Below are 26,616 nucleotides of genomic sequence, written 5' to 3'. Positions count from 1 at the left end.
GAGGTGTGGCCCTGCCCATTCAGCATGGGCCTTGATTAGTTTACTAGAGCACTATATAAGCTCAGACAGAGGAGCTCACTGCTACACAAGTGAGAGTGACACTTGGGAGAGCAGCTGCAGCTAAGAGAGGACAAAATGTCCCAAGAGCAACATTTTGGAGAAGGTCATTTTGAAACACAACCTGGGAGCAAGCAGATACCAGCTACGTGCCTTCTGAGCTAACAGAGGTTTTCCAGATGCCAATGGCCATCCTTCAGAGAAAGTACTCTGTTGATGCCTTACCTTGGATACCTTATGGCCTTAAGACTCTAACTTTATAATCAAATAAACCTCCTTTATAAAAGCCAATTCATTTCTGCTATTTCGCATGATAGCAGAATTAGCAAACTGGAACAAAAGGTCAATTCATCAAGAAAACATAACAATCATAACTATTCACGCACCAAGTCAGAGTACCCCAAAACACACGTGGCAAACACTGAGAACACAAAGTACAAGGAAATACTCCTACAATAATAGCTGAGATTTCAATACACCACTTTCATCAATGGATATAACATCTAGACAGAGGATCAATAATGAAACAGAGATGCTGAATTGTATGATAAATGAACTAGACTTGACAGACATTTATAGATACCATATGTAGGAAATCCAGAAAAATCTACAGCAAATCTACTAGAATTAGATAATGATGATAGCAAAGTGGCAGATCTCACACTTGTCCTAGTTTGCTAATGCTGCAGAATGCAAAACACCAGAGATGGATTGGCTTTTATAAAAAGGGGGTTTATTTGGCTATAAAGTTACAGTCTTAAGGCCATAAAGTGTCCAAGGTAACACATCAGTAATCGGGTACCTTCACTGGAGGATGGCCAATGGCATCCGGAAAACCTCTGTTAGCTGGGAAGGAACGTGACTGGCGTCTGCTCCAAAGTTCTGGTTTCAAAATGGCTTCCTCCCAGGACGTTCCTTTCTAGCAAGCTTGCTCCTCTTCAAAATGTCACTCACAGCTGCACTGCGTCCAGTCTCTTTGAGTCAGCATGTTTTATATGGCTCCACTGATCAAGGCCCACCCTGAATGGGTGGGGTCACACCTCCATGGGAGTATCCCGCCAAAGTCACCACCCACAGCTGGGTGGGGCACATTCCAAGCAAATCTAACCAGCACCAAAACTTCTGCCCCACACAAGATCACAAAGATAATGGCATTTGGGGGACACAATACACTCAAACCGGCACCACACTACCTGACTTTGAAACATATTACAAAGCTACAGTGGTCAAAACAGCATGGTACTGGCATAACGATAGATATACTGACCAATGGAATTGAATTGAGTGTTCCGAATTAGACCCTCACATCTATGGACAATTGATCTTTGATAAGGCAGTCAAGCCAAAGCCACTGAGACAGAGCAGCCTCTTCAATAGATGGCAATGGGACAACTGGATATCCTTTTCCAAAAGAATGAAAGAAGACTCCTACCTCACAACTTAAACAAAATTTAACTCAAAATGGATCAAAGACATAAACATTAGCACTAAGACCATAAAATTCTTAGAAGAAAATGTAGGACAATATTTTAAAGATCTTGTGAGAGAAGTGGCTTCCTAGACGTTACACCCAAAGCACGAGCAACCAAAGAACAAATAAAAAAATGGGATCTCCTCAGAATTAAACACTTTTGTATCTCAAAGGACCGTGTCAGAAAAGGAAAAAGGTAGCCTATGCAATGGGAGACAATATTTGGAAACCACATATCTGTACTGTTTTTGTATCACTGTTGCAACTTGTAAATTTGAAAAATTTCAAAATAAAAAGTTAAAAGAAAAAGAACTATACTCTTATGAACATTCATATAATATTTATCTCTTGTATTTAGACATGCATCAGAATTTCTCTAGAGCATTTCTGGGTGAGAATTGCATTTTCATGCACCTAATATTTCTACTAGATAATTAAATGTGTTTTCCACTGCAATTAAACTAACTTTACACACCTTCCAGCAGAGTATAAAAGAGTACCTATTGCTCCACATCCTTGCCAGCACTTCAAAATGTCATACCTTTTAAAATATTTGCCAATACTGTAAATGTAAAATGACATACATTGTGGTTCTAATATATTGAGAGTATCTTTTTATAAGTCTATTGGCCATTCCGATTTCTTTGTCAGTAAAATTCTTGTTATATCTTGTTAAATCCAGCTATCTGTTCAGGACTTCTATAATATTGTTTTCATATATGTGGGTATATTTTCAATGATTAGTAATATTCCATTGGCTGGTTTGTCTATCCACAGAGCTTCATTTGCACCTGTTGTTGCCTCTTCCTGGAAACCTGGTCCTGCAGGTTTTGGCCTGGCTCTATCTTCCCTACATGTATGTCATTGGGCAGAGGGGGCTTCTTAGATAATTGTAATCCAAAGTATTTCTAAACCTCCCATTACTTTTTATCCCTCATCTCCTTATATATTCTTATATCCTTAACCACTACCATATATTTATATAGACTTTGTTGCTCAGATGTGGCCCTCTCTCTCTAGCTAAGCAAACTCGGCAGTTGATCTAACTGCCCTCCCCCATACATGGGACCTGATTACCAGGGGTGTAAATCTCCCTGGCAGTGCAGGATATGACTCCTGGGGATGAATCTGGACCTGGCATCATGGGATAGAGAACATCTTCTTGACCAAAAGGGGGATGTGAAATGCAATGATATAAAGTTTCAGTGGCTGAGAGATTCCAAATGGAGTCAAAAGGTCACTCTGGTGGGCACTCTTATGCACTATATAGACAAATCTTTCAGGTTTTAATGAATTGGAATAGCTAGTAGTAAATACCTGAAACTATCAAACTACAACCCAGTAGCCAAGAATCTTGAAGACAATTGTATACCAATGTAGCTTATGAGGGGTGACAATGTGATTGTGAAAGCCTTCTAGATCATGCTCCCCTTTATACAGTATGGATGGATGAGTAGAAAAATGGGGGCGAAAAACTAAAGGAAAAATAGGGCAGGATGGGGAGATGATTTGCATGTTCTTTTTTCACTCTCATTTTTCTAATCTTATTCTCACTTTTTCTGGTACAAGGAAAATGTTAAAAAAAAATAGACTGGGGTGATGAATGAAAAACTGCATGATGGTAATGTTATCAATTGATTGTATATTTTGGATGACTGTATGGTGTGTGAATAAATCTTAATAAAAAAAGAAAAAAGTCCTATGATTCTGTCTTTTCAATGACAGGTTAAATCTCAGGACGTACTGATAGACATAAATAAAAATTATTTCTTGGCTTCTTGAAAACAGCATATGTAATGTTTTGATATCTCTTATCTAATACTGTAATTACATTATTCTACAATTAATGACTACTTTCAAATATGAATCCCATAGTTAGAAAACAAGAAGAATATATTTCTTCTCTAACATTAAAGAAAGATAGAAACTGAAACACTGTATGACTCCAAAGCCAAGGGACTAAGAAAGATATATTTTTATTTCCTCATTACACCTGGCATTTTTCAGGATGGGTCAATACCCATGGTGGCAACTACTAGCAAACTTCGATAGTACCATAACCAATTAAAATGTCTCTTCTTTGTGACAGTAAGAACCCACTTTATTCTATATGTGCAATTTGGCTTCTTTCTGTCATAAATCTCCTCTTTGGAATGTCAGTTTGAGGACACAGACACCTTTGTTTGAGTTGTCTCATTCCATGGGAAATTTCAGCACCCTGGAATCTCATCCACATGGTACTAACTACTTTTCAATTTTTAGACCTCAAATTAAAAGTGCACTAGCTACAGATCAATGAAGCACCAGACAAAGGAGGTAAGGTTTTGAAAATGATATAGATAGCAAAACCATTAATGTAAAAAGAATAAAATGGTGAGTTCACAATTGTACTCCAGTAATGTAATGTAATGAAGGCCACGTTCCCACACAAAAGGGAATGGGGATGGGAGCTCAGGCTTCTCTTTCTGAGCAGCAACTAGAGAAGTTATTAGGCAGATTTGCAAAGGTCATCTCATTAAACCTTGCAACAAAATTTCCATTTTAATCATGAAGAAGACGGAGGCTAGTGGGAAGATAGTGGAGTAGGAGCTCCAGGAACGTCCTTCCACAAAATCAATTATTAAACAGGCAGAAAGTCTCTGAAACAATAACTTTTAAGACTCCAGAGGAGAGAAGAACAATGTACAGCAATCAGGGAAGAGCAGATAAATTAAATAAAGAACAGTTAATTGCTGTCGGCATGGTGGCTACAGCTGCCCACCCCCCACCAGGCACCTGTCCATGGCTAGCTTGCTGGTGGCAGTAAGGGACATAAAATTTCTCTTCCCCAAGAACAGAGGTGGGCAAGACTGATCACTGACCATGGCTTTGGATTAGTGAATTTGGATCAGTGAGAGCCTGGCTCTGAGGGCAGCAATTGATTCAATCCACCCTGGACAAAGGCAGTGGCAGCCATTATTTCTAACCTTCTGGAACAGGGGCAGCAGTGGTAGAGATTTAAAGATGTTGCACATCCTCATGCCTACTGGGGAGCTAGCTGAATGGCTGCATTTGCTGGGCAGGCCAGGAAAACTCAGCTATGGGGAGCTGTCAGAGAAGCTCTTTACACCCTTTCTGATCCCCATCCCCAGAGAAATTTGGAGCTGGTCTGCAGCCTTTCTGTGAGCCCCTGGCACTGTTTTTGCTGGGAGAGACTGACTTGAGAAAGTTCTTTCAGGTGTGCCTCCCTCCAAGAATTTTTCCTCCAGGCATAAGTAGCTTGAGACAATGAAAGAATTGTAAAAAAATATATAGAGATATAAAACTAGAGAGACAGACAGTATGGGACTGTCTGGGACAAAGTCCTGCAGGCATCAAATACCTGGGAAAAGGAGGTCTGTCTCCTGGGAAACAGAGGGGACAACCTAACAGGAGAACTCCAAAACAACTAATAACCAAAGCCCAGAATTAAGACAGAGGCTCAGAAAGACAGGAAAAACCCTGCACACTTCATGTTGGGCAGACATTTCTGATAGGGGGGTTGAGACTCAAGAAAATGTGCCTTATCACTAGCTGGTTACAATACCAAGAAACAGGCATGTCAGGCAATAAATCCCCGAGTTAACATTTTTAAACATTAAAATGTACACTAAGCAACAAGAGTACATGACAAAGAAAGAAATAGGAAATTATGGCTCATCCAAACAGAAAGGATAAAAATCAAGAAAATACCAATGAATAAGATGAGAATGTGGATACATGGAACAAAGCCTCAAAAAATAATCTTAAAAATGTTCAAGGAGATGAGGAAAAAACTATAGGATATGAGGAAAACAATGAGAGTCTTAGAAATTTTAAAACAGAACCAAATAGGATGTGGTGGTTTGGGACCGTACGCACACCAGAAAATCATGTTCTTCACGTGAGTCCATTCCTGTGTGTATAAACTTATTGGAAGGAGGTTTTCACGAGGTTACTCCAGTTAAGACATGACCCAGGGTGGGTCTTACTCCTCTTACTGGAGCCCTTTATAAAAGAGTGTAATTCAGACAAAGAGAGAGAAAGTCAGGGAAGCAAGAAGCTGAAAGCAAAAAACCCAGCAGGGAAGAGAGACACCATCATCTGCTACAACGTGCCTTGCCACGTGACAGGGGTCCAGGATCCCCACCGGCCAGCATTCAGGGAGAAAGCATTGCCTTGAGGACTTGATTTGGACACTCTCATGGCCTCAAAACTGTAAGCTTGGAAGCTAATAAATTCCCATTTTTCAATATCTGTTTTCAGCTTCCTGGCAAACTGCCACTGCAAATAACAAAAATCTGGATACAGCTTTGGAATTGTGTGATGACAAGAGACAAGAATTGTGAGGTTCTTGAGAAAAAAAGGCCTAGATTGCTTTGAAGAGACTATTGGTGGAAATATGAACACTAAGGCTAATTCTGATGAGGCCTTAAATAAAAATGAAGAATATGATATCACAAACTATTAGAAAGGTGACCCTTGCTTAAAATTCTGCTTTCCAACCAGATGCCTGATGAGGGTGGAGGTAAGAGCACGGCCACCACCTCAATGATTGAAGATACCGGATCCTCCACCCAGTGTTTGGAGGGAGCACGGCTGCTGGGCAAGCACTCGGAAGGGTGGGGCTGCCGCTCCATCTGCCTTCAGCTGAGATGTCATGCTGCAGGTAAATCTTATGCATTACATAGTTATCTCTTTTTAGTTCTCAGTGTACCAGAAGAGCTAGAAGGAAATACCTGCAACTGTTGAACTGCAAACCAGTAGCACTGAATCTTAAGGATGATTGCATAACTAGACAGTGTACAGGGTATAACTGTGTGATTGTGATAACCTTGTGGCTCACACTCTCTTTATCCTCTGTATGGACAGGTGAGTCAAATAATGGGGACAAAAATTAAATGAATAATAGGGAGGGATGAGGGGATGGGATGATTTGGATGTTCATTTTTACTTTTATTCTTATTCTTATTCTTATATATTTTTTGAGAAAGGAAAATGCTCAAAATTGTTTGTGGTGATGAATGTACAACTGTATGATGGCACTTTGAACAACTGATCATACACTGTGGAGGACTGTATGGTATGTAAATATATCTTAATAAAATTGAGGGAGAGATTAAGACACTCTCAAACAAAGCTGAGGTAGCTCATCACCACAAATCTGCCCTACAAGCAATGATAAACGGAGCTCTTCAGACTGACAGGAAAGCACACTAGACTGTGTTCCAAAGTGCTGTAAAGAAATAACGACCTGTTGTCACAGGATAATATCCCCACTGAGGAACCTGATAATGAGGATGTTGACTCCTTTTCTCTATGCTGCTCTCATATACCACCTGATGCTTTCTGTTCTGATAGTGAAGAATCAGTTATTTCTTCTGATCTAGAAGCTTATTTAAAACACTCAAGTACAATTTCCAAGAGATCAAAAGTGGAAAGCACCTGCTATAATAACTGGGACAGATGATTCATATCCTTCAGGTCCTATAATAGAAGTTTGTACTGAAGAAGCTAAACTTTAAAAAAAAAAAAAAAAACTGTGAAATTTTCAAAAAGCAGAAAGGCCCTCTCAACCTTCTTAGAAATAGATAACATGTAACCATCTAGAACTCTGCAGCTGGGGCTGCAGCTGTTACTTTCATCATAGAAAACTTGTAAGTAATGCAGCAATGCTGAATACAGGTCTAACCAAATGTCTATCAACATGATGTAATGGCTAAACTAATTGTAGAATGAAATAAGAAAACTATATTAGTTAGAGACAAGAAATAGCAATCTCTTTTCTAAGTTTTAGATTTCACGTAAGTAAAAAGTAACTTTTATTGCTTTTACAGAAGTCATATCTTAATTAGTAGAAATATGTACAATAGAGTTTTGCAGTCATTCAAGGCTAAGTCTCTGATAACACTGGATACCCTCCTTTGATCTTGAACCACTCTTAGATCAAGACACTTGTGAATCACTCATGGAGCAGGACACTTTGTGGGTCACTCATGTTTCACAACACATCATTTACTGTGCATGGTTTAAATGTCAAAATAGAATATAACTTAATAAAATACACTCTAAATGAAAAAATGCTATAAGTAATCTGTAACTCAGACAAGAGGGGGCTGTGAGTTCATGTCCAGCTGCATCTGCAGGAGCATGGGCACCCAGGCTTGGTAATGTATCAAATAATTTTCACATTGTAAAGTTGTTTCTCTTACCTTAACTGCTCCTTTAGTAAAAATGTGTTGACGTTGAATTCTTGCCTGGTGGACTCTTTACTTATAAACTACTGTCTGTCCCTATGATCTTAATTGAGTGGGAGGTTACTTGATGAAGCCCAAACCAATTGAATCACAACCTGAGAAGACTCAGGCCTTTTCTAATGGAGAGCATAGGTTTGAGGTGTAAAGAGACCAACCTGTGAAAATTGGTGCCCAACCTGGGGTTCAAGAAAAGAATAATTTTTATTTTGTGCCTTGGTTAATTTTCCCTAGGAATTTTGGGCACTACCAAATACTTGAAGATTCCAAGTACATTTGGCTTGACTGTGAATCTATTTGCTAACTTTTTTTTTTTCACTATTTAGGCCTTTGTTATCCATGGATAGATGTACTTTGCAGTGGATGACTCATTTCTTGGGATGCCTTGCTGTATTTTACAACTTAAAAACTAGATGTATATATTTTATGTTTTTGTTGGCTGCAGTTATTTGACCATGTTTTAAAAATTGTTTTGTGAACATGGATGTTAGTAAAAGCATACCTTAAGTCTGTGCAGGTGCGTGATCTGCCTTGTACTCAGCTGGAGGGCACTTATGAGGGCAATTAATCCCACTCTTTGTGCTGATATTTCCAGTGGGAAAGGCAGTATTTGCTACTGGTTATTTTGCTTCCTGTAGGATGACATTCAAGACTGTCCAGCAGTGCTTCCTGTCCCCCTTTTGCTGAATACAGTAAGGGCATGTTGGGAGTTCAAAGTAAACTTTTCATTTCTCATAAGCATTCACAAGTGGTTGCCACTGTCCTCAGGTCAGCAGGCCATTCTCGGGCTACAGTGTCAAACTGTTTTGACAAATAAACCACTGGTCCTATATAAGCTTCCACAAGTAACTTGTAAGTCATGCCCTGTTTTTCATAGAGAGACATGTTAAATTTTTTCATGGGACCAGGGGGCCCAAGGCTGGAGTGGATATTAATTTGCCGTTAAACTTTCAAAGGCAATTGTACATTCTCATGTCCGTTTTAAAGTTTTTGGTTTTTTTTTTCCATTTCCATTTATGTCCAGATAAAGAAGTTTGGCTATCAACCAAATATTTGGTATTGAAAGTTGGGAATAGCTACTTATACCTCAGAATCCTTTCTTTTTGCTCTTTGGCATGGCCACTTGCCAAAGGGTCTACCCTGCAAAACAGTCTCTTCTGGATTTTTATTCCCTGAACATTTCTGCACAAAACTTGCATTTTTAAACATTGTGGTAGCATATTAATTACACTGCTGTCTTAGTTTTGTCAAGTTCTTCTTATTCAAATATAAAGTTTTTTGAGTATTTATTGGGATTCAATAAATGGCATTCTTTCAAGTTAAAATAAGTATATTCATCAGAAATATGGATGAGAAGAGAATATGGATTAGGTACTGTGGGACATATATTTTCTATCATTGGATTTATAACTCTTAAATTCTGGACAAATTTGTAATTTTGAGTTCCTGGTGTTATTAGTCATTATTCTAAAATCTTTTAATTGGTGGCAAAAATGTTGTCTCTTCTCTTCATCTAAGTGGATATTGAAGCATATTTCACAGCTCTTCTTCCTTAGGCATTTGTGGCTTGCCTATATATTTCAATGCAGTTTGTAGGCCTCTTCCTAGAGTCAGAACTTGTAAGTTCATTTCAGACTGGGAGGGGTGGGTAAAGAACTTTGTAAGTCAATTGACCTTTTTCCAATTTGGCATTACTGATGCTGGGAGAAGTCATTAGCAACTTCAGACCTGCCCATAACAAGGACTGATTCCTTTTTAAGTGCAATTAAGTCTCCTGTCTACCAGAAATTTTACTAAGTTCTTACCCACTTGCAGTGAGACACAAGGTTCTTTGTGGGTGATCAGGATGGTTTCCCAATGGATGGAAAGTGCCCCTAGACCTCATCACTAAGGTTCACTGTCCTGTCTCCTGTCAGCTGCGGACACTGGATTGCTGGGGTCCCTTGTTTCCCTTTGCATCAAGCTGGGACATTCCCATTTCCAACTTCCCTTCCCCTAGCAATATGCATATACTGGGGGCCCAGCAGTTTCCTTGGAGATGGCAGGGGTTGCCTTTCTCAGACTCCTTTTGCTGATAAAAAGTTTTATTCAGGGCTGTTTTTAAGACATTAGCCTTCCAGTTAGCTCTATAGGTGACAGCTTTCTTTCCATCCTTTCCTTGAGCTGCATGATGATTACAGAACACTTTAAATGTAATTTTAACCAGTGCTGAGATTGGTAACTTAAGAACACCTTAACTTTCAGCAATTGCTGACGAATGTTCAGGGGCACTCTTACAAATGAAAGACTGAATTACATTGCATTGATTTATTGGGTCCTCTGGGCTTATATGAATAAATTTAAGGTAAGCTTCAAATAACTGTTCTCAAAACATGGAAGGATTTTCATCCAGCTGTTAGACAACCTCCTGAATTTTATTAAAGGACAAGACATAACACAGAACAAAATCTTAACCAAACCACAAACAAAATCAAGACCAAGAATCAAAGCCAAGTCCCAGGCAACCAAGTCTCAATGGCTTTATGTGCTACTGAGCACTCCATTTTTTAGTCTCACAATTATGCATGCTTTGTAGTGATCTGATTTTTTTCTGCCAGCTTGTTTATTTGGGTCCCAGTAGGGGTCTACTTGTGGAATACCCAGATTTCCTGGGGCATGAACTGGATTTTCTGATTTATTGTTGGTTAAAGAAATAGCACAATTGAAATAGCATAATTAAGCCCTTTTAAGACTAATTCCCTTTCTTTTGAGATTATAGGACATTTAACAAAGTTTGTATATCAGCCCATTTAGGATTATGCATTACAAAAAAATTAACTTAAACATGCTTTTCATTTTCCTGGGATTCTCTTGATTACTGGGGACCTAGTTCTTCCAGTTGCGTAGATCTGAGGTAGAGAAAGAAGTTAGCTCATACCTTGTGTCTATCTCAGCTGACCCTTGTAGAAAAAGACACTGTCCCTGCCTGTGTCCTCCAGAGGTAGAGACACCCTGCCTGAAGTTCATGTCACTCATGATATGGAGCGGTAAGTCCATTTTGAGGACATTCATAGGGATGAGGGGCTTGTTCTTAGCTTTCTCACAAGGTGGCAGAGGGAGAGGAAGAGGAGGGAGTGGTCAAGTTGTAGGCTCTGGTGGGGAGAGAAATGGAAGTGCAAAATCTGCAAACGCAAGCAGGAAGGGGAATGGGAGCGCGGGACCCACAAGAAATGGGCCTAGAAATCCACCCCACTAATGTTTCCCGATGCCTGTGACTGCACCCTCCAAAAACATCTTTGGCTTAAATTTATGTGCCAGTGAGCGCCCAAACCAAGTGTGGTCTCCCGCTTACAGCTCCAGCAGTTTGTGTGTCCCTGAAAAAGAAACAAACAGTCCACAAACAAACAGAAGACAAGACCAAGAACCAGAGAAACAAGGCCAAGGCTTATACAAGCACATGCGTCGTCCACACTCACTCACCAAACCTCTTTTCCTCTGCAGCAGCAGCTGCTGGGGTGCTGGAAACCGGGGGCAAGAAACTCTCTGTCCAGCTCTCGGAGGAAAGTCTCTCCGTCGGCCGCGGAGCTGAGACGACAATGTCCCACCTCGGGGGTCCAGGAACCCACAGAGCAGCACGACTTTCAGACCTTGTGTCCCAGGCTTGGCGTCAAAACTGTGGAAGAAGCACTTCCGGGATCTGGGTTCGTCGCTCGGCGCAGCCTCATGACGTCACAGCGCGCCAGGCTGAAGAGGAAAAGCGGCTTAATTTACCCTGGTGGGAGGACAGGGGAAGGTTTTCCAAATCAGTCTCCTCCAACTGATTCTTCCGTTTGCTAAACGCATTAGAGACAGGGCTAATCATCTTCCTTAACATGTCACAGGAGAATTTCAGTATTTTATCGTACTTTTTTTAGGATTTACACTGGCAAAGTTTCCTTGCAGTCTAGAGAGCCAGAGGAAAGGCTGATTCATATTTGGAAGATTTAAGACAATAGATTTTAATTATTTAGGTTTTTGTGCAGACTGATAGTTACATATGGCTGCAGACCTTATTTACATCTTGCTCCTTTGTGAAACTAAAAGTTTTCACCACCTGCCTGCTTTCCGTTTTAACTTTACATTTAAAAGATGCTTTCTGGTGACATTTTAGGGTGACTTTACAATTTCCTGCTTGCTTACAGTTTTAGATTGTATTAAAAAGGTTACTGCTACAGAATGGTGCCAGACTTGGTTTAGCACTCTGCTCTTTCTGTCTCAGAATTCCTGTAGTTGTACCTTTGAATTTTTTGTAAATGCGATGAGATAATGGAGGGTGCATGTGAGCAGAGGAGTTTTTTACAATACACACTTCTCCTTGCCTGCATCACATATAGCATTTGTGTATAGTGTTCATGATGCCTCATGAGTACAGAATTCTGGCAGACCTAAGAGGTCAGTGAGACTGAAAGCAAGTACAGGGCAGGTGTTCACATCAACAGCTGAATAACTGTGGACATTGACACCTGGGAGGCCATGATTTCCATTTGCACCAGAACTTGCTTAAAATTCAAAAGGAAGACTATGGCATTCTAAGGAAAACAGATGACCAAGGAACCCTATCATACCCTTTCTTACTAATTATTTCCTTGCATTAGGCAACCACTTATGCTGAAATTGATCACATGGAAGGACAGGGGAAGATGGGGCAACTCATAGCTCCTTTCCCTTTTGGTCCTTCCTTACTCATAATTGAGCTATAGGTAGAGTGTCTGTAGAATGTGCACAATGTATCAAGAAGTACAGTTAATTTTTTTTGCAATATTTCCATCCTTCTGGTAAGAACAAAATACATATGTATGTTTGAGCAATGAAAAATGAATTATGTAATTTGTGAGTCCTTATGCAAGTTTAATACTCTGATATTTGCATTTAAGACTAGCATTGCCCAATATAAAGAAGGACAGTAAAATCCATGCTAATAATTAAATTTTTTTAATTTTTCTTTATTTAGAAAGAAATCATACAGCAAATAATAATTGTGAGAGAGACTGCAGAATAAACGCAATAGCTTTATATTTTAGTATCTTTAATCACACTTTTCTCCTGCTTTTTTATGTGGTGCCTCACATTTTTTATTTTGAACTGGGTTCTGCAAATTGTGTAGCCAGCCCTGCCTCCCTACCACAGTAATTGGTTCAAAATGGGCATGTGATTTATTCCAGGCCAAGGAGACTGAGACCATGACGCATTTTTTTCTGGAGCAAGGAAACACAGAAGCCTCCTCCACTGTAAACTGAGAGTCTATGTATCAGAAGCTGCTGGTGATCATTTGCTGCCTGAATATGAAAACAACCCAGATTCCAGCTAAGCTCAGAGATGGAGAAAGTTTCCTGATAGCATCATCTGAGCACCTGAGACCAGCCAGGCCTAACCATAATATGTTCCATTTTTACCCAAAACAGTTGGGATCAAGTTTCTATTATTCACACCAAAACATTCCTGCTATTATAATCCCCTTGCCCAAAGATATTTTCTCTGTCCCTGCCCCCTTTGCCTACATAATAGAAGTGATCCTGAGGAGTTTTGCATTCATGTCAGACCACTTTTTCCACTATGCAAACTGCATACTCAACATATTCTGGCCACCCTAATCTTCTCCTGGCTGTACCTTCTTATCTGTGACTTACTTTCACAACCCCATTCTCTACCTAGAGACCCTATATCCACATCCCATGCTTCACTGGTTTCGTTTCTCCATCTCTTAGAGATAATTTTTTTATTCTCTCTAACATAATTTCCACTCAAACACATGCAACACACACAAGCAAGTCTCAGACATTTTAAAAATTTGGGATAAAGATTAACATTAACACAGCTTGAATTATTATAATTTAAAAAAATCCATTTGACAGTGCTCTCAGATAAGTAGCTCCCTTCAGACCCTGAAAGATTTAAAGGCAATTTAATTACCTAGTGAGCCATAATGTGAAATAATATTAAATGGAATGAATGCACAGAGTTGGCAATAGAAAAAAATGCAGAAACAAAACAACTGCTTACTTTAGGTTAAAAAAAAAAAAAGTGAAAGGTGAAGGAAGAAAAACCTCTTTTTAAAGGTGTGTAAACTAAACAAAACCAAACAGAACATACATACTAAATGAATGGTTTGTATCTTTCCCCCTTATAGTACAGGGGAAAAAAATATAAATGATGTTAAGTATTTCCCCCAAAGTCAGAGTCAAGAAAGAGCAGAGCAAGGGTTTGGATCAGGCTGAGTCTTGAGGAGACCAGGGTTCTCTTTGTTACTCCCTCATATTTGTTTCTTTTTTTTTCTAACCTCCCTGTGAGTTCCTCTATTAAAATGAATCTCGGCTCTATCATGTAGATTAACGGAAGGGTCATTATTCTAAAATATGCAAGAGGTGTGAAGTACAAGGCTTACATTTTGATTTTACTATTATCACCACCTGTTTATCAGTTAACTTAAAAAGGAATGATGAGGAAGTTCACAGGGTTATATCTGTGGGTGAGTCTGTTCATTAGGCAATATCTGACTTTTTGAGGGCTCTTTGACTCAACCCAGCTGTAAGATGTAACTGGCTCTTATAGGACTAAATACATACAATGTGAGGGGAAGACTCAATAAATTCTAGATTTTGAAACTCTATTTGGCATGAATCAGCTGGAGGACAGGACATTTTAAATCCTGCACACAAAGGAACAGATAGGGAAAATAATGGAAAAATATGAGCAGGGTCTCAGGGAACTGAATGATGACATGAAACACATGCATATACATGTTATAGGTGTCCCAGAAGGAGAAGAGAAGAGAAAAGTGGCAGAAAGAATAATAGAGGAATTAACCAATGAAAATTTCCCAACTCTTGTGAAACACATAAAATTACAGGTCCCAGAAGAACAGTGTACCCCTAACAGAATTGATCCAAATAGACCTACTCCAAGACAGTTATCAGATTTTCAAATGTCAAAGACAAAGAGAGAATTCTGAAAGGAGCAAGAGAAAAGCAATCCATCCCATACAAGGGAAACTCAAAAAGACTAAGGGCAGATCTCTCAGCATAAACCATGGAGGCTAGATGGCACTGGTATGATACATTCAAGATAGTGAAAGAGAAAAGCTGCCAACCAAGAATCCTATATCTGGGGAAGCTGTCCTTCAAAAATGAGGGAGAGTTTAAAACATTTACAGATAAACAGGCTCTGAGAGAGTTCATGAACAAGAGACCTCCTCTACAGGGAATACAAAAATGAGTGCTACTGACAGGAAAAGACAGGAGAAAGCATTTTGGAGAAGAGTGTAGAAATGAAGATATCAGGAGATAGAGGTTAGTGATTGGGCATTTGATGTTGAAGGAGTATAGAATATCGTGGAGGATTGATTGTGTAGATCCAGAAATGGATAACACAATATGCTGTGGTGGTAGCCCACTGTTGCAGGTACACTGATAAAAGATGACTGTGAGCATATCTGAAAGAGGAGGTTAGGGGTATGTATGACACCAGATGGAAAGACAGAAGATAAAGACTGGGACTATATAACTTAGTGAAATGTAGAGTGCTCAATGAGTATGATTAAATGTACATATAGAATAATGTTTTTGCATGAGGGAAGAGGAAGAAGGAATGAAGTTGTGAGGCATGCAATTAGATAAATGGACCATGAAGACAGTAGGTTGAGTGAATAAGCCAGACATGAAAAGGCAACCATTTTAGTGCCTCACTAATGTGGACTAATAATAATGTGCAAACTCTGAGAATTGAATCTGGGAGCATGGGGATGAGGGGAGGGCTTCTATAAGGGTTCCTAGACTGTGAGCTCCTACAGTAGTCACTTCTATTCATGAGTTGTAACAGTTATTTCTAAAGTATGAGATTCTGAACTGTTTGTGTGTGACATGGTCAGACCCTGAAGCTTCAGATTTCTGTGTGGTACCTTGGATTCACAGACTTTGGCAGCTGTGAGTGTCAGCATTGCCCCAAAGAATCAACTGTTAAAGACACTGAAAAACAGATCAGACCTTGATTGGAGACATGAATGAAATGGACATTGTTAAGATTGGGGTAGATTGGACTGAAGGGCAGAGGATATTAACTTTGTGTTAAAATGTGGCTTCTGTGTGGGACCAATGGAAGAGATGTTTATTTGGTGCAAAATATACATTTTCTGTAGCACACTATATAACTTGTATGGTCAGTACCACTGTAATTACATGGAACCTTGACTAGAAAGTGAGATCTCATTGGTTTGTACTGGTTAGCATGAAGCCCTCATGTAACCCACAGTAATTTGGGCAGAGAATAAAAGTATTTGCAAAACCCACTTGAAGGACAAGGGAAAAATGCAGAAATATTAAACCTTTCCAACTGGGGAATTCCTGCTATCCTCACAAGCATTGGTGACTACCAGCCTGGTGGATTAATACCTTGATTTGGGGGTTTGCCCTTAAGCAGCTTGTTACTGCAAAGGAGAGGCTAAGCCTACTCATAATTGTGCCTGGGAGTCACCCCCAGATTGTCTCTTTTGTTGCTCAGATGTGGCCCCTCTCTCTAACCCAACTTGGCAGGTGAGCTCACTTTCCTCCACCCTACATGGGACATGACCTCCATGGTTACGTATCTCCCTGATGATGTGGGTAGTGACTCCTAGGCATGACCCTGGATCCTGCATCATGGGGTTAAGAAAGCCTTCTGGACAAAAAGGGGGAAGAGAAATGAAACAAGATAAAGTTTCATTAGCTGAGAGATTTCAAGTAGAGTTGAGAGGTCATTCTGGAAATAACTCTTATGCATGATATAAATATCCCACTTTAGTTTTTAGTTCATCAGAATAGTTAGAAGGAAATATATAAAACTGTTCAACTGCAATCCAGTATTCTTGATTCTTGAAAATGAGCATATAACTATGTGGCTTATATGGTGTAACTGTGTGATTGTGAAAACCTATGTCTTATACTCCCTTTATCCAGTGTACAGAGAGATGAGTAGAAAAATGGGAACAAAATTTAAATGACTAATATGGGGAAGGAGGGGTAAGGGATGTTTTGAGTGTTCTTTTTACTTTTATTTTTACTCCTATTTTTATTTTTTTGAGTAATGGAAATGTTCAAAAATTGATTGTGGTGATGCTTGCACAAATATATGATGATAAATGAACAACTGTTTTATACTTTGGATGACTGTGTGGTATGTGAATATATTTCAATTAAAAATGGTAATAAAAAAAGTTCATGCAACATAATGAAGTGAGGTTCGTCCCAGGAATGCAAACTTGGTTCAACATGAAAAAATCAATCAATGTTATATAACACCTTAACAAATCAAAATGGAATGATCAAATGATCATCACAATACATGCTGAAAAAACACTCAAAAAATTCAGCATCATTTTTTGATATAAACACTTCAAAGTGTAGGAATTGAAGGAAACTTTCTCCATATGATAAAGGGCATATATGAAAAACCCACAGCCAACATAATCTTCAAGACTGGGAGACAGAAAGTCTTCCCTCTATGACTGGGAACAAGACAAGATTCCCATGGTCATTAATATTACTCAACATTGTGCTAGAAGTTCTAGTCAGAGCAATCCAGCAAGAAAAAGAAATAAAAGGCATACAAATTGGAAAGGAAGCAGAAAACTCTATTTGTACATTATATGATCATATATTTGGATAATCCTTAGTAACTGATGACACAGCTACTTGAGCTAATAAACAAATTCAGAAAAATGGTGGGACACAAGATTAATGCATGTAAGTCAATAATATTCCTATACACTAGAAATGACCTAAATGAAGAGAAAGTCAAGAAAAGTATTCCATTCATAATAGCAACAACAACAAAAAATCAGGAACTTAGGAATAAATTTAACCAAGGTTGTAAAAGACCTCTACATGGAAAATTATGTAACTTTACTAAACAAAACAAATTGAAACAAAACAAGAGGACCTTAAGAGTTGGAAAGATATCCTGTGTTCATGGATACAAAGGCTAAATATTGTTAAGATGTCAATCCTACCCAAACTGATCTACAGATTCAATGCATTTCAAATCCAAATTCCAACAATTTATATTGCAGATTTGGAAAAGTTAGTTATCAAAATTATTTGGAAGGAGAAGGGGCCTGAAATGGCTAAAAACATTCTAAAAAAGGAAAACTAAGGGGTGGTACTTACACTTCCAGACTTTGAAGCATACTATAAAGCCACAGTAGTCAAACAACATGGTATTGGCACAAAGATAGTCATATTAATCTATGTAATTGAATTGAGAATTCAGAAATAGAAACTCAGATCTAGAGTTGACTGATTTTTTTTATAAGGCTCCCAAATCCACTGAACAGGGACAGAACAGTCTCATCAACAAATGGGGATGGGAGAGCTGGATATCCATATCCAAAAAATGAAAGTGGACCAATACCCCCTATACAAAAATTAACTCAAAGTGGATCAAAGACCTCAATATAAGAGACAGTACCATAAAACTCCTAGAAGATAATGTAGGGAAACAACTTCAAGACCTAGTATTTGGAGGTAGCTATTTAGACCTTACACCCAAAGCACAAGCAAAGGAAGAAAAAATAGATAAATGGGAACTTCTCAAAATCAAAAGTTTCTGTACATCAATGGAATTTGACAAAAAGGTGAAGAGGCAACAAATACAGTGGGAGAAAACATTTGGAAACCATGTATCTGATCCAAGACTGTTATGCATATATAAAGAAATCCAAAAACTCAATGACAATAGTAAAAACAGCCCAATTATAAAATAGGTTAAATATATGAAAAGAAATTTCTCTGAAGAGGAAATACAAATTGCTAAAAAACACATGAAAAAAATGTTCATCTTCTCTAGCTATTAGGGAAATGCAAATCAAGACCACAAAGAGATATCATCTCACACCAGTTAGAACGGCTGTCATTAAACAAAGCAGAAACTACAAATGCTGGAGAGGATGTGGAGAAATTGGAGCTTTTATTCATTGCTGGTGGGACTGTAAAGTGGTGGAGCCACTCTGGAGGATAGTCTGGTGGTTCCTTAGAAAACTAGATATTGAGTTACCCTAATGATGCAGAAATTTCACTTCTTGGTATATACCCAGAAGATATGAAGGCAGTGATGTGAACACGTATTTGCACACTGATGTTCATAGTGGCATTCTTCACAATTGCCAAGAGATGGAAACAATCCAAGTGTCCTTCAACAGATGAGTGGATAAATAAAGTGTACACACATATGATGGAATTCTATGCAACAGTAATACGGAATTAGGTCTTGAAACATATGACAACATGGACAAACCTGGAAGATACAATGCATAGTGAAATAAGCCAGACACAAAAGGAGAGATATTGTATGTTGCCACTGAGAACTCCATTAAAAATGAAAATAAGTGTATTATGATGTATAATATATGGAACCTAGAGATAGGAAGAAGCCAGTGAAGGAGGAATGATAATCTAATATGTGGAGATATGATAATGAAGGTGAACTTAATGGTTTGGGAATGTTCAGGTGTGATTATGGTTCATTAATGGGATTATAAGTATCAGTGATGCATTGAGGACACACATGTTTGTAAATGGTTGTTTAAAGGCATGTAGCCCAGAGAGTAGCACTACAAATACAAAAAAGTGTTAACATGATATATTTATAAGGCATGACACAAGTACAAAAAAAATTAACAACCAAGTGGCATATGGTATACATATTATAGACTATATTTAAAAGGAATAGCTTACCAGCACTATACTAATATATTAGTACAGAAAATTCACAGATTATCTTCAGCAGTGAAACCATGGAATATAATGAAGTCAAATCATTTTTAAAAATAAGCAGAAAAAATAGGTGTTTTCAATATGTAATTATTAGATAGAATCATAGAAATTAGACAAATAGCAGATTATCTTTCTCAACATTGAAAAGTGTATAGAACCAGATCTCCCATTGTTTGACCTCTATTAAACATGACAAATTTCTAAACTTAAGACAAAGTATCCTTTTATACTGAGAATGTTTCACATCTGAGGAGTTTTTATAAGGCATGATTTAGGTCCTTGTTTCTAAGACTATAGATAAAGGGGTTCAGCATAGAAGTGACCACCGTGTACATCACTGAGGCTACTGCACTTGCCTTTGAGTTTTGAGTAGCAGCAGAACTAAGATACACTCCAAATGATGTACCATAAAACAGGGACACTACTGAGAGGTGAAACACACAAGTGGAAAATGCTTCATACTTGCCTCCCACTGTTGAAATCCTCAACAGAGAGGACACAGTCTTAGAGTATGAGGAAAGGATCCCAGTGAGTGGAATAACACCCACAATCCAGCAGCAAAATATTTCACTAGGTCATTGTGTCAGTTTGAATGTATTGTGTCCCCCAAATGCCATTATCTTTGATGTAGTCTTGTGGGGCAGACGTTTTGGTGCTGATTAGATTTGCTTGGAATGTGCCCCACCCAGCTGTGGGTGATGACTCTGATGAGATATTCCCATGGAGGCATGGCCCCACCCATTCAGGGTGGGCCTTGATCAGTGGAGCCATATAAATGAGCTGACTCAAAGAGTAGGAACTCAGTGCAGCTGTGAGTGACGTTTTGAAGAGGAGCAAGCTTGCTAGAGAGGACCATCCTGGGAGAAAGCCATTTTGAAACCACAACTTTGGAGCAGACACCAGCCATGTGCCTTCCCAGCTGACAGAGGTTTTCCAGACGCCATTGGCCATTCTCCAGTGAAGGTACCTGTGCCGGTTTGAATGTATTGTGTCCCCCAAATGCCATTATCTTTGTGGTCTTGTGGGACAGACGTTTTGGTGCTGGTTAGATTTGCTTGGAATGTGCCCCACCCAGCTGTGGGTGGTGACTTCGGTGGGATACTCCCATGGAGGTGTGACCCCACCCATTCAGGGTGGGCCTTGATCAGTGGAGCCATATAAAACATGCTGACTCAAAGAGACTGAACGGAGTGCAGCTATGAGTGACATGTTTAAGAGGAGCAAGCTTGGTAGAGAGGAACATCCTGGGAGAAAGCCATTTTGAAATCAGAACTTTGGAGCAGACGCCAGCCACGTGCCTTCCCAGCTAACAGAGGTTTTCCGGACACCATTTGCCATCCTCCAGTGAAGGTACCTGATTACTGATGTGTTACCTTGGACACTTTATGGTCTTAAGACTGTAACTGTATAGCCAAATAAACCCCCTTTTTATAAAAGCCAATCCATCTCTGGTGTTTTGCATTCTGCAGCATTAGCAAACTAAAACAGATTTTGGTACCAGAGAAGTGGGGTGCTTTTGCTGCTGAGTTTGCAAATACCGAACATGTTGGAATGGCTTTTTAAATGGATAATGGGGAGTTTCGGGAAGAGTTGTGAGGAGCTTGATACAAAAGGCCAAAACTGCTTTAAAGAGACTGTGGAAATATGGACTCTAAAGATACTTCTGACGAGGTCTTGAACAGAGATGATGAATGTGTTGTTGTAAACTGGAAGAAAAGCGATCCTTATTTTAAACTGGCACAGAATTTGGCAAAATTGAGTCCTGGTGTCAGATGGAAGGAAGAATTTAAAAGTGGCAACCAGGAATACTTAGCTGAGGAGATCTCCAGACTACGTGTGGAAGATATACCCTGGCTTCTCCTTGCAGCTTATAGTAAAATGCGAGCAGAGAGAGATAAACTTAGAACTGAACTCTTGGGTTCAAAGAAACCAGAAGCTGATGGCTTGGAAAATTACAGGCTTCCAGGGGGTGGAATCCCAGAAGCTACAGCCCAACATGAGGATGTAACCAAACATGGAACCCAGCCGCCATTTCAGTACAAGCCAAGATTGGAAAAGGAGTTAAGCAGAAAGGATTTGTGGAAAGTCCTATTGTCTGATGGCTTTGACCCCTGCATGCTTCATGCAAAGCCAACAGAATTTTTGCGAGATCTTTATAGACAGAGCCATTGCCGGTCTGGACTGGAGGAGACAGACAAGGAAAAAATTAAAGGAAAAATCTCTTCAAAGACAGAGCCATGGAGGTTGAGGTCTGGAGTCAAGAGGCCTCGGGCTGGGAGAGTGGAGCAGCCCACATGCATGGAAAGGGTGAGTTTGCCCTGGAGGACAAAGGCGGGCTTTCCGCCTCGATGCTCTGGAAGAGTTTTGCCACCTCAGGTCCCAAAGAGGTTGGAGCACATTCCCAGGGAATTGGGGAGAGCCTGGCTGCCACCCCACTGTTCTGAAGGGGTTGAGCGTGTGCCCCGGAGATGGAAGGGAATCCGGGAGCTGCCCCGATGTTTGAGGGTGGGGCCGAGAAGGTGGTCTCCCCAATGTGTGGGTATGTTGGAGCACTCACCTAAGCATTTGGAGAGGAAAGGGCTGCCAAAAAGGCCCTTAGGAAGGGTTAGGCTCCTGCTCTCTCAAGCCCCAAGGATGCAACATTGTTCTGTTAATGACTGTCTGACTTTGAAATCTAATGGAGTTTGTCCTGCAGGTTTTAGGAACTGTTTTGGTCCTGTTATGCTTTCTCCTTATGGCAATGGAAATGTTTATCCTATGAATGTCTCTCCTTTGTATATTAGAAGCATATAACTTGTTCTAAGTCCACAGATCCAAGCTAAAGGAAAAGTATGCCTTAGGACTGACCACGCCTATATTTGATTTTGATGGGATCTTGTACTTAACTTTTGTTACTGAAATGGTTTAAGTTTTTGTGATATTGTGATGAAATGAATGTATTTTGTATTTGGAAAGATAATGTCATTTTGGGGTCCAGGGGGTGGAATGTGCCAGTTTGAATGTATTGTGTCCCCCAAATGCCATTATCTTTGTGGTCTTGTGGGACAGACGTTTTGGTGCTGGTTAGATTTGCTTGGAATGTGCCCCACCCAGCTGTGGGTGGTGACTTCGGTGGGACACTCCCATGGAGGTGTGACCCCACCCATTCAGGGTGGGCCTTGATCAGTGGAGCCATATAAAACATGCTGACTCAAAGAGACTGGACGCAGTGCAGCTGTGAGTGATGTTGTTTTGGAGAGGAGCAAGCTTGCTAGAGAGGAACATCCTGGGAGAAAGCCATTTTGAAACCAGAACTTTGGAGCAGATGCCAGCCACGTGCCTTCCCAGCTAACAGAGGTTTTCTGGACGCCGTTGGCCATCCTCCAGTGAAGGTACTTGATTACTGATGTGTTACTTGGACACTTTATGGCCTTAAGACTGTAACTGTGTAGCCAAATAAACCCCCTTTTTATAAAAGCCAATCCATCTCTGGTGTTTTGCATTCCGCAGCATTAGCAAACTAGAACAGTCATTGAGGAAGGTGTCAGAACAAGCAAATTGGACTACCTGAGAAAGTTCACAGAAAAAGGGGGGAGGTTTCCAACTCTCTACAAAAAGACAATCACAGAATCATTAAGTCATGTAAAAGAGAGACCAGAACACTCAATAACATGTTTTCTTATTCAAATTCACACTGTTATTAAACACTGATGCTCACAAACAATATCTACTTTCCTAAGAGGAAAGGAAACATACTAGCTGCCTTTAGTCCTATTTTCTAGATGTATGAATATTCATTGTGGTGCAATTAATGAATGCATAATTCAACCAATCAATATAAAAATCCATCACCTTTTCAGGTAAGTTCATCACTCTTGGCATCTTTTTTCTCTCCAAATATATAAAATTATTTGTTAGAAAATCAAATATTACAAATGAAAATATAATGTAAAGCAGAAATGCAATGACTCTCAAGTAACTTCCCCCAAAGGATAGGATTATAAGAATTTTTGTAATATCCCAAGACTTTAATTTTTAAACATTTTAGTAATATAAAATTAATGGTTTCATTGGACATATTCCATGAATATATTTTCTGAGGATTTCAATTATTATTATATTGAAATTATATATTATATTTATTGCACCTAAGTTGGTATTACTTCAATAACACTTTGAGTGTACTTAACATATTTTATAGTAAAATGGTGGAGATATGAGATACTCAAGTTAAATCAATGTTAAGTAGTATGGAATTTTTTATCAAAAACATTGTGACTGAAGTGTTAACAGAACTCAGAAATGTCAGCTTTATATATGAGATCAAGGGCAGTTTTATTTTTGAAATATGATGTGAAATTCTTCTTACTTATTGTCAGAATTATGACATAGCTTTCACCCCCAAGGGAAATTTTCACTCCGTTTCCCTGGGCTGTGCTAACTCCACAGTCCCCTCCAGGACAGAAAGAAATGGGCACAAACCCATAGACGTATTCTAGCTTAATGGGGAGCCACAAACAACTGCAGCAATAACTGGGGATGCCAAGACTGACAAAGACACTCTATCTGCAATACACAAATTCCTCCTGTGCTTGGGGGTTTTTCTTCCCTCACACCTGCTGAGGATCCTCCTGCCAACACAAACAGGAATGACAGTGACCATGGGAGGAAAGGCAATGCCAGCCATGAGGGAAACCCCCACTGGAGCACCAATCAATGTGTCCAGTGGCCAAAGAATCTTCTTCTTGCTTCTGGCTTCTTGCCCTAGAAGGGGCAGCCAGCAGGCCTGAGTAAATGCAATTCTGAGATCTCTTGCAGACAAAGCCAGCCACATCCACAGCCACATTCTGCAGAGGCCATGTGAGTACAGCTTCTGTCATTCATTATGGTGATGTCAGCATTGCATCCTGGTCAGGCTTGATGTCATCTGGTTCAGAATCTTGCCCCTATCTGAGGCCTGAACAGTGCATAGTCCTTACCTGCAACCTCTGCACCCTGTGCTGATATCACAGGTCTGTTTTGGATGCCAGGTCTGCTTCTGGTGGTCACAAAACTCAGTCTGGCAGCTGTCCCTCTTGCAGGTCAGCCTGGGGCAGCTGATATAGCCTCAGGCAATGACAGTGAACCCACAACCTGGCCCAGCCTGGTGTCATCAGGGTGAGAGTGCAGGTAACAGAACAGCAGAAACCAATTGTACCAGTGAACTGGTGACCAGACTGTGAGCAGTGGGTGGGTGGAGCCACTGGCAGCTCTCAGGGTGGCCGTTGGACACCAGCTCCTCCTGTATTCCAGGTGCTGGTTGAAAGGGGACACTCCTGTCAGGGGGAGTAGAGGCAGTTCAGAGGTTGCAGGGCTGGCCAAGACCACAGAAACCACTGCCATCACACATGCTCCAACTTCTTGGCCTGGCACAGCCCACCATATCCTCCTCCTTAAATGCCAGTGGGCCACTGGCAAGGGTGTAGCTCAAGGTGTCTGGTGCAGCCCTGTGTAGGGATGTGGATCACACAGATTGGGAGTCCTTCTAGGAGCCTGTGGCTGGGAGCAGCCGTGGGGCAGGGGTGCCCAGAACATCCCCAGCTCCCACCATCTCAGCCCTCTAAGCAGGCACCCCACTGCCACCACCACCACCTGAGCCACCCTCCTCAAGATATATAGTGGCAACCCATTTCTTTAAAAATTTTATTTATGAAAAAATTTTAAAAATCAATAAAAAACATTTCAAACAAAACAAAACCAAGGAATAAGATAAACAAATGACCTAAAATAACTACATTGCTTCTAACATGTTCCTACCACAGGGTTCCCAGAAAATTAGTAAATGATAGCCATTCCTGAGCATTCCCAGACCTTTAAGATTACTCTCCATAACTTATCTGTTCTTATTATTGCTTCCCCTTCAATAGCTGAAGTCTATCTCTAGGTCCCCTATATTCTACAACATAAAACATTGATTTTACATTTTTCGCAGAGTTCTTATTAGTGGTAACATACAACATCTCTCTTTTGGTGCCTGGCTTATTTCACTCAGCATTTTATCTTCAAGGTTCAGCCATGGTGTCATGTTTCATACTTTAATCATTGTTATTTCTTTTCTTCTACTTGGTTTAGGATTAGTTTGCTGTTCATTTTCTAGCTTCTTCAGTTGTTCCATTAGTTCTTTGGTTTTAGTTCTTTTTTCTGTTTAATGTATGCATTTAGAGCTACATATTTAAGTAACACATTGAGGGTTCATATTTTTTACACCATTCTGCCAATTTATATCTTTTAATTTGGGAGTTTAATCCATTCACATTTAATGTTATTAGTGGAGGCGGTTCTTGAATCAGCCATCATATCCTTGTGTTTTTATTTGTCAGATATATTTTCCCCCTCTCTATTTCCTTTAATGTACCCTTACTAAAACTCTTTAGTTCTGTGCCTTTATCCAGACCTCCCTCTCATTTCTTTTTTTTCCCCTGCTTTAAGGTCTCTCTTTAGTATTTCTTGTAGGGCTGGTTTCTCAGCAAATACTCTCAGCATTTGTTTGCCTGTGAAGATTTTAAGCTCTCCCTCAAATTTGAAGGAGAGCTTGGCTGGATAAAGAATAATTGGTTGACAAGTTTTCTTTCATAATTTTAAATGTCATGCCACTGCTTTCTCACCTCCATGGTGGTTGCTGTGTAAGCACCAATTAGTCTTATGCTGTTTCCCTTCTATGTGGTGAAATGCTTCTCTCTTTCTGCTTAAAGAAATTCCTCCTTCTCTTCAGCATATGAATATCTGATCAAAATGTCTGAGTGGGTTTATTTGGATTTATTCAGTTTGGAGTTCATTGGGCATCTGTGATTTGCATATTTTTGTCATTTAGAACAGCTGGGAAGTTTTCCAAACATTGACTTTGCATACCCTTCCTAGAATTTTACCCTTCTCTTCCCCTTCTGGAACACCTATGATTCTGATATTTGTGCAATTCATTTTGACTATCATATCCCTGATATCTATTTAAAATTTTACATTTTTTTCTCCATTTGTTCTTTTCTGATTTCACTCTCCAGAATACTTTTTCAAGTGTGTTTATTCATTCCTCTTCTTCAACAAATCTGATGCTGTTTTCCAG

The 26,616-nt window shown here is 39.7% G+C and overlaps 1 protein-coding gene and 1 pseudogene across 1 annotated transcript in view; both read right to left on the bottom strand.

Annotated features, from left to right (window-relative positions):
- LOC119520251 (zinc finger protein 596-like) overlaps positions 1-11,419 on the bottom strand; it is a 46,173-nt gene extending 34,754 nt beyond the window's left edge. Inside the window, exon 1 of the mRNA XM_037817957.1 lies at positions 11,239-11,419. The gene's annotated coding sequence lies outside the window, so the exon portion shown is untranslated. The remainder of the gene's footprint in view (positions 1-11,238) is intronic.
- Positions 11,420-23,803: 12,384 nt separating this feature from the next.
- LOC119520232 lies at positions 23,804-26,167 on the bottom strand (annotated as a pseudogene).
- Between the last annotated feature and the right edge of the window lie 449 nt (positions 26,168-26,616).

The sequence above is a fragment of the Choloepus didactylus genome, chromosome 25, assembly GCF_015220235.1.
Source record: "Choloepus didactylus isolate mChoDid1 chromosome 25, mChoDid1.pri, whole genome shotgun sequence".
NCBI classification, from domain to species: Eukaryota; Metazoa; Chordata; class Mammalia; order Pilosa; family Megalonychidae; genus Choloepus; species Choloepus didactylus.
Note: the sequence above shows the minus strand (reverse complement) of the source record. Positions and strands in the feature narration are given on the sequence as shown.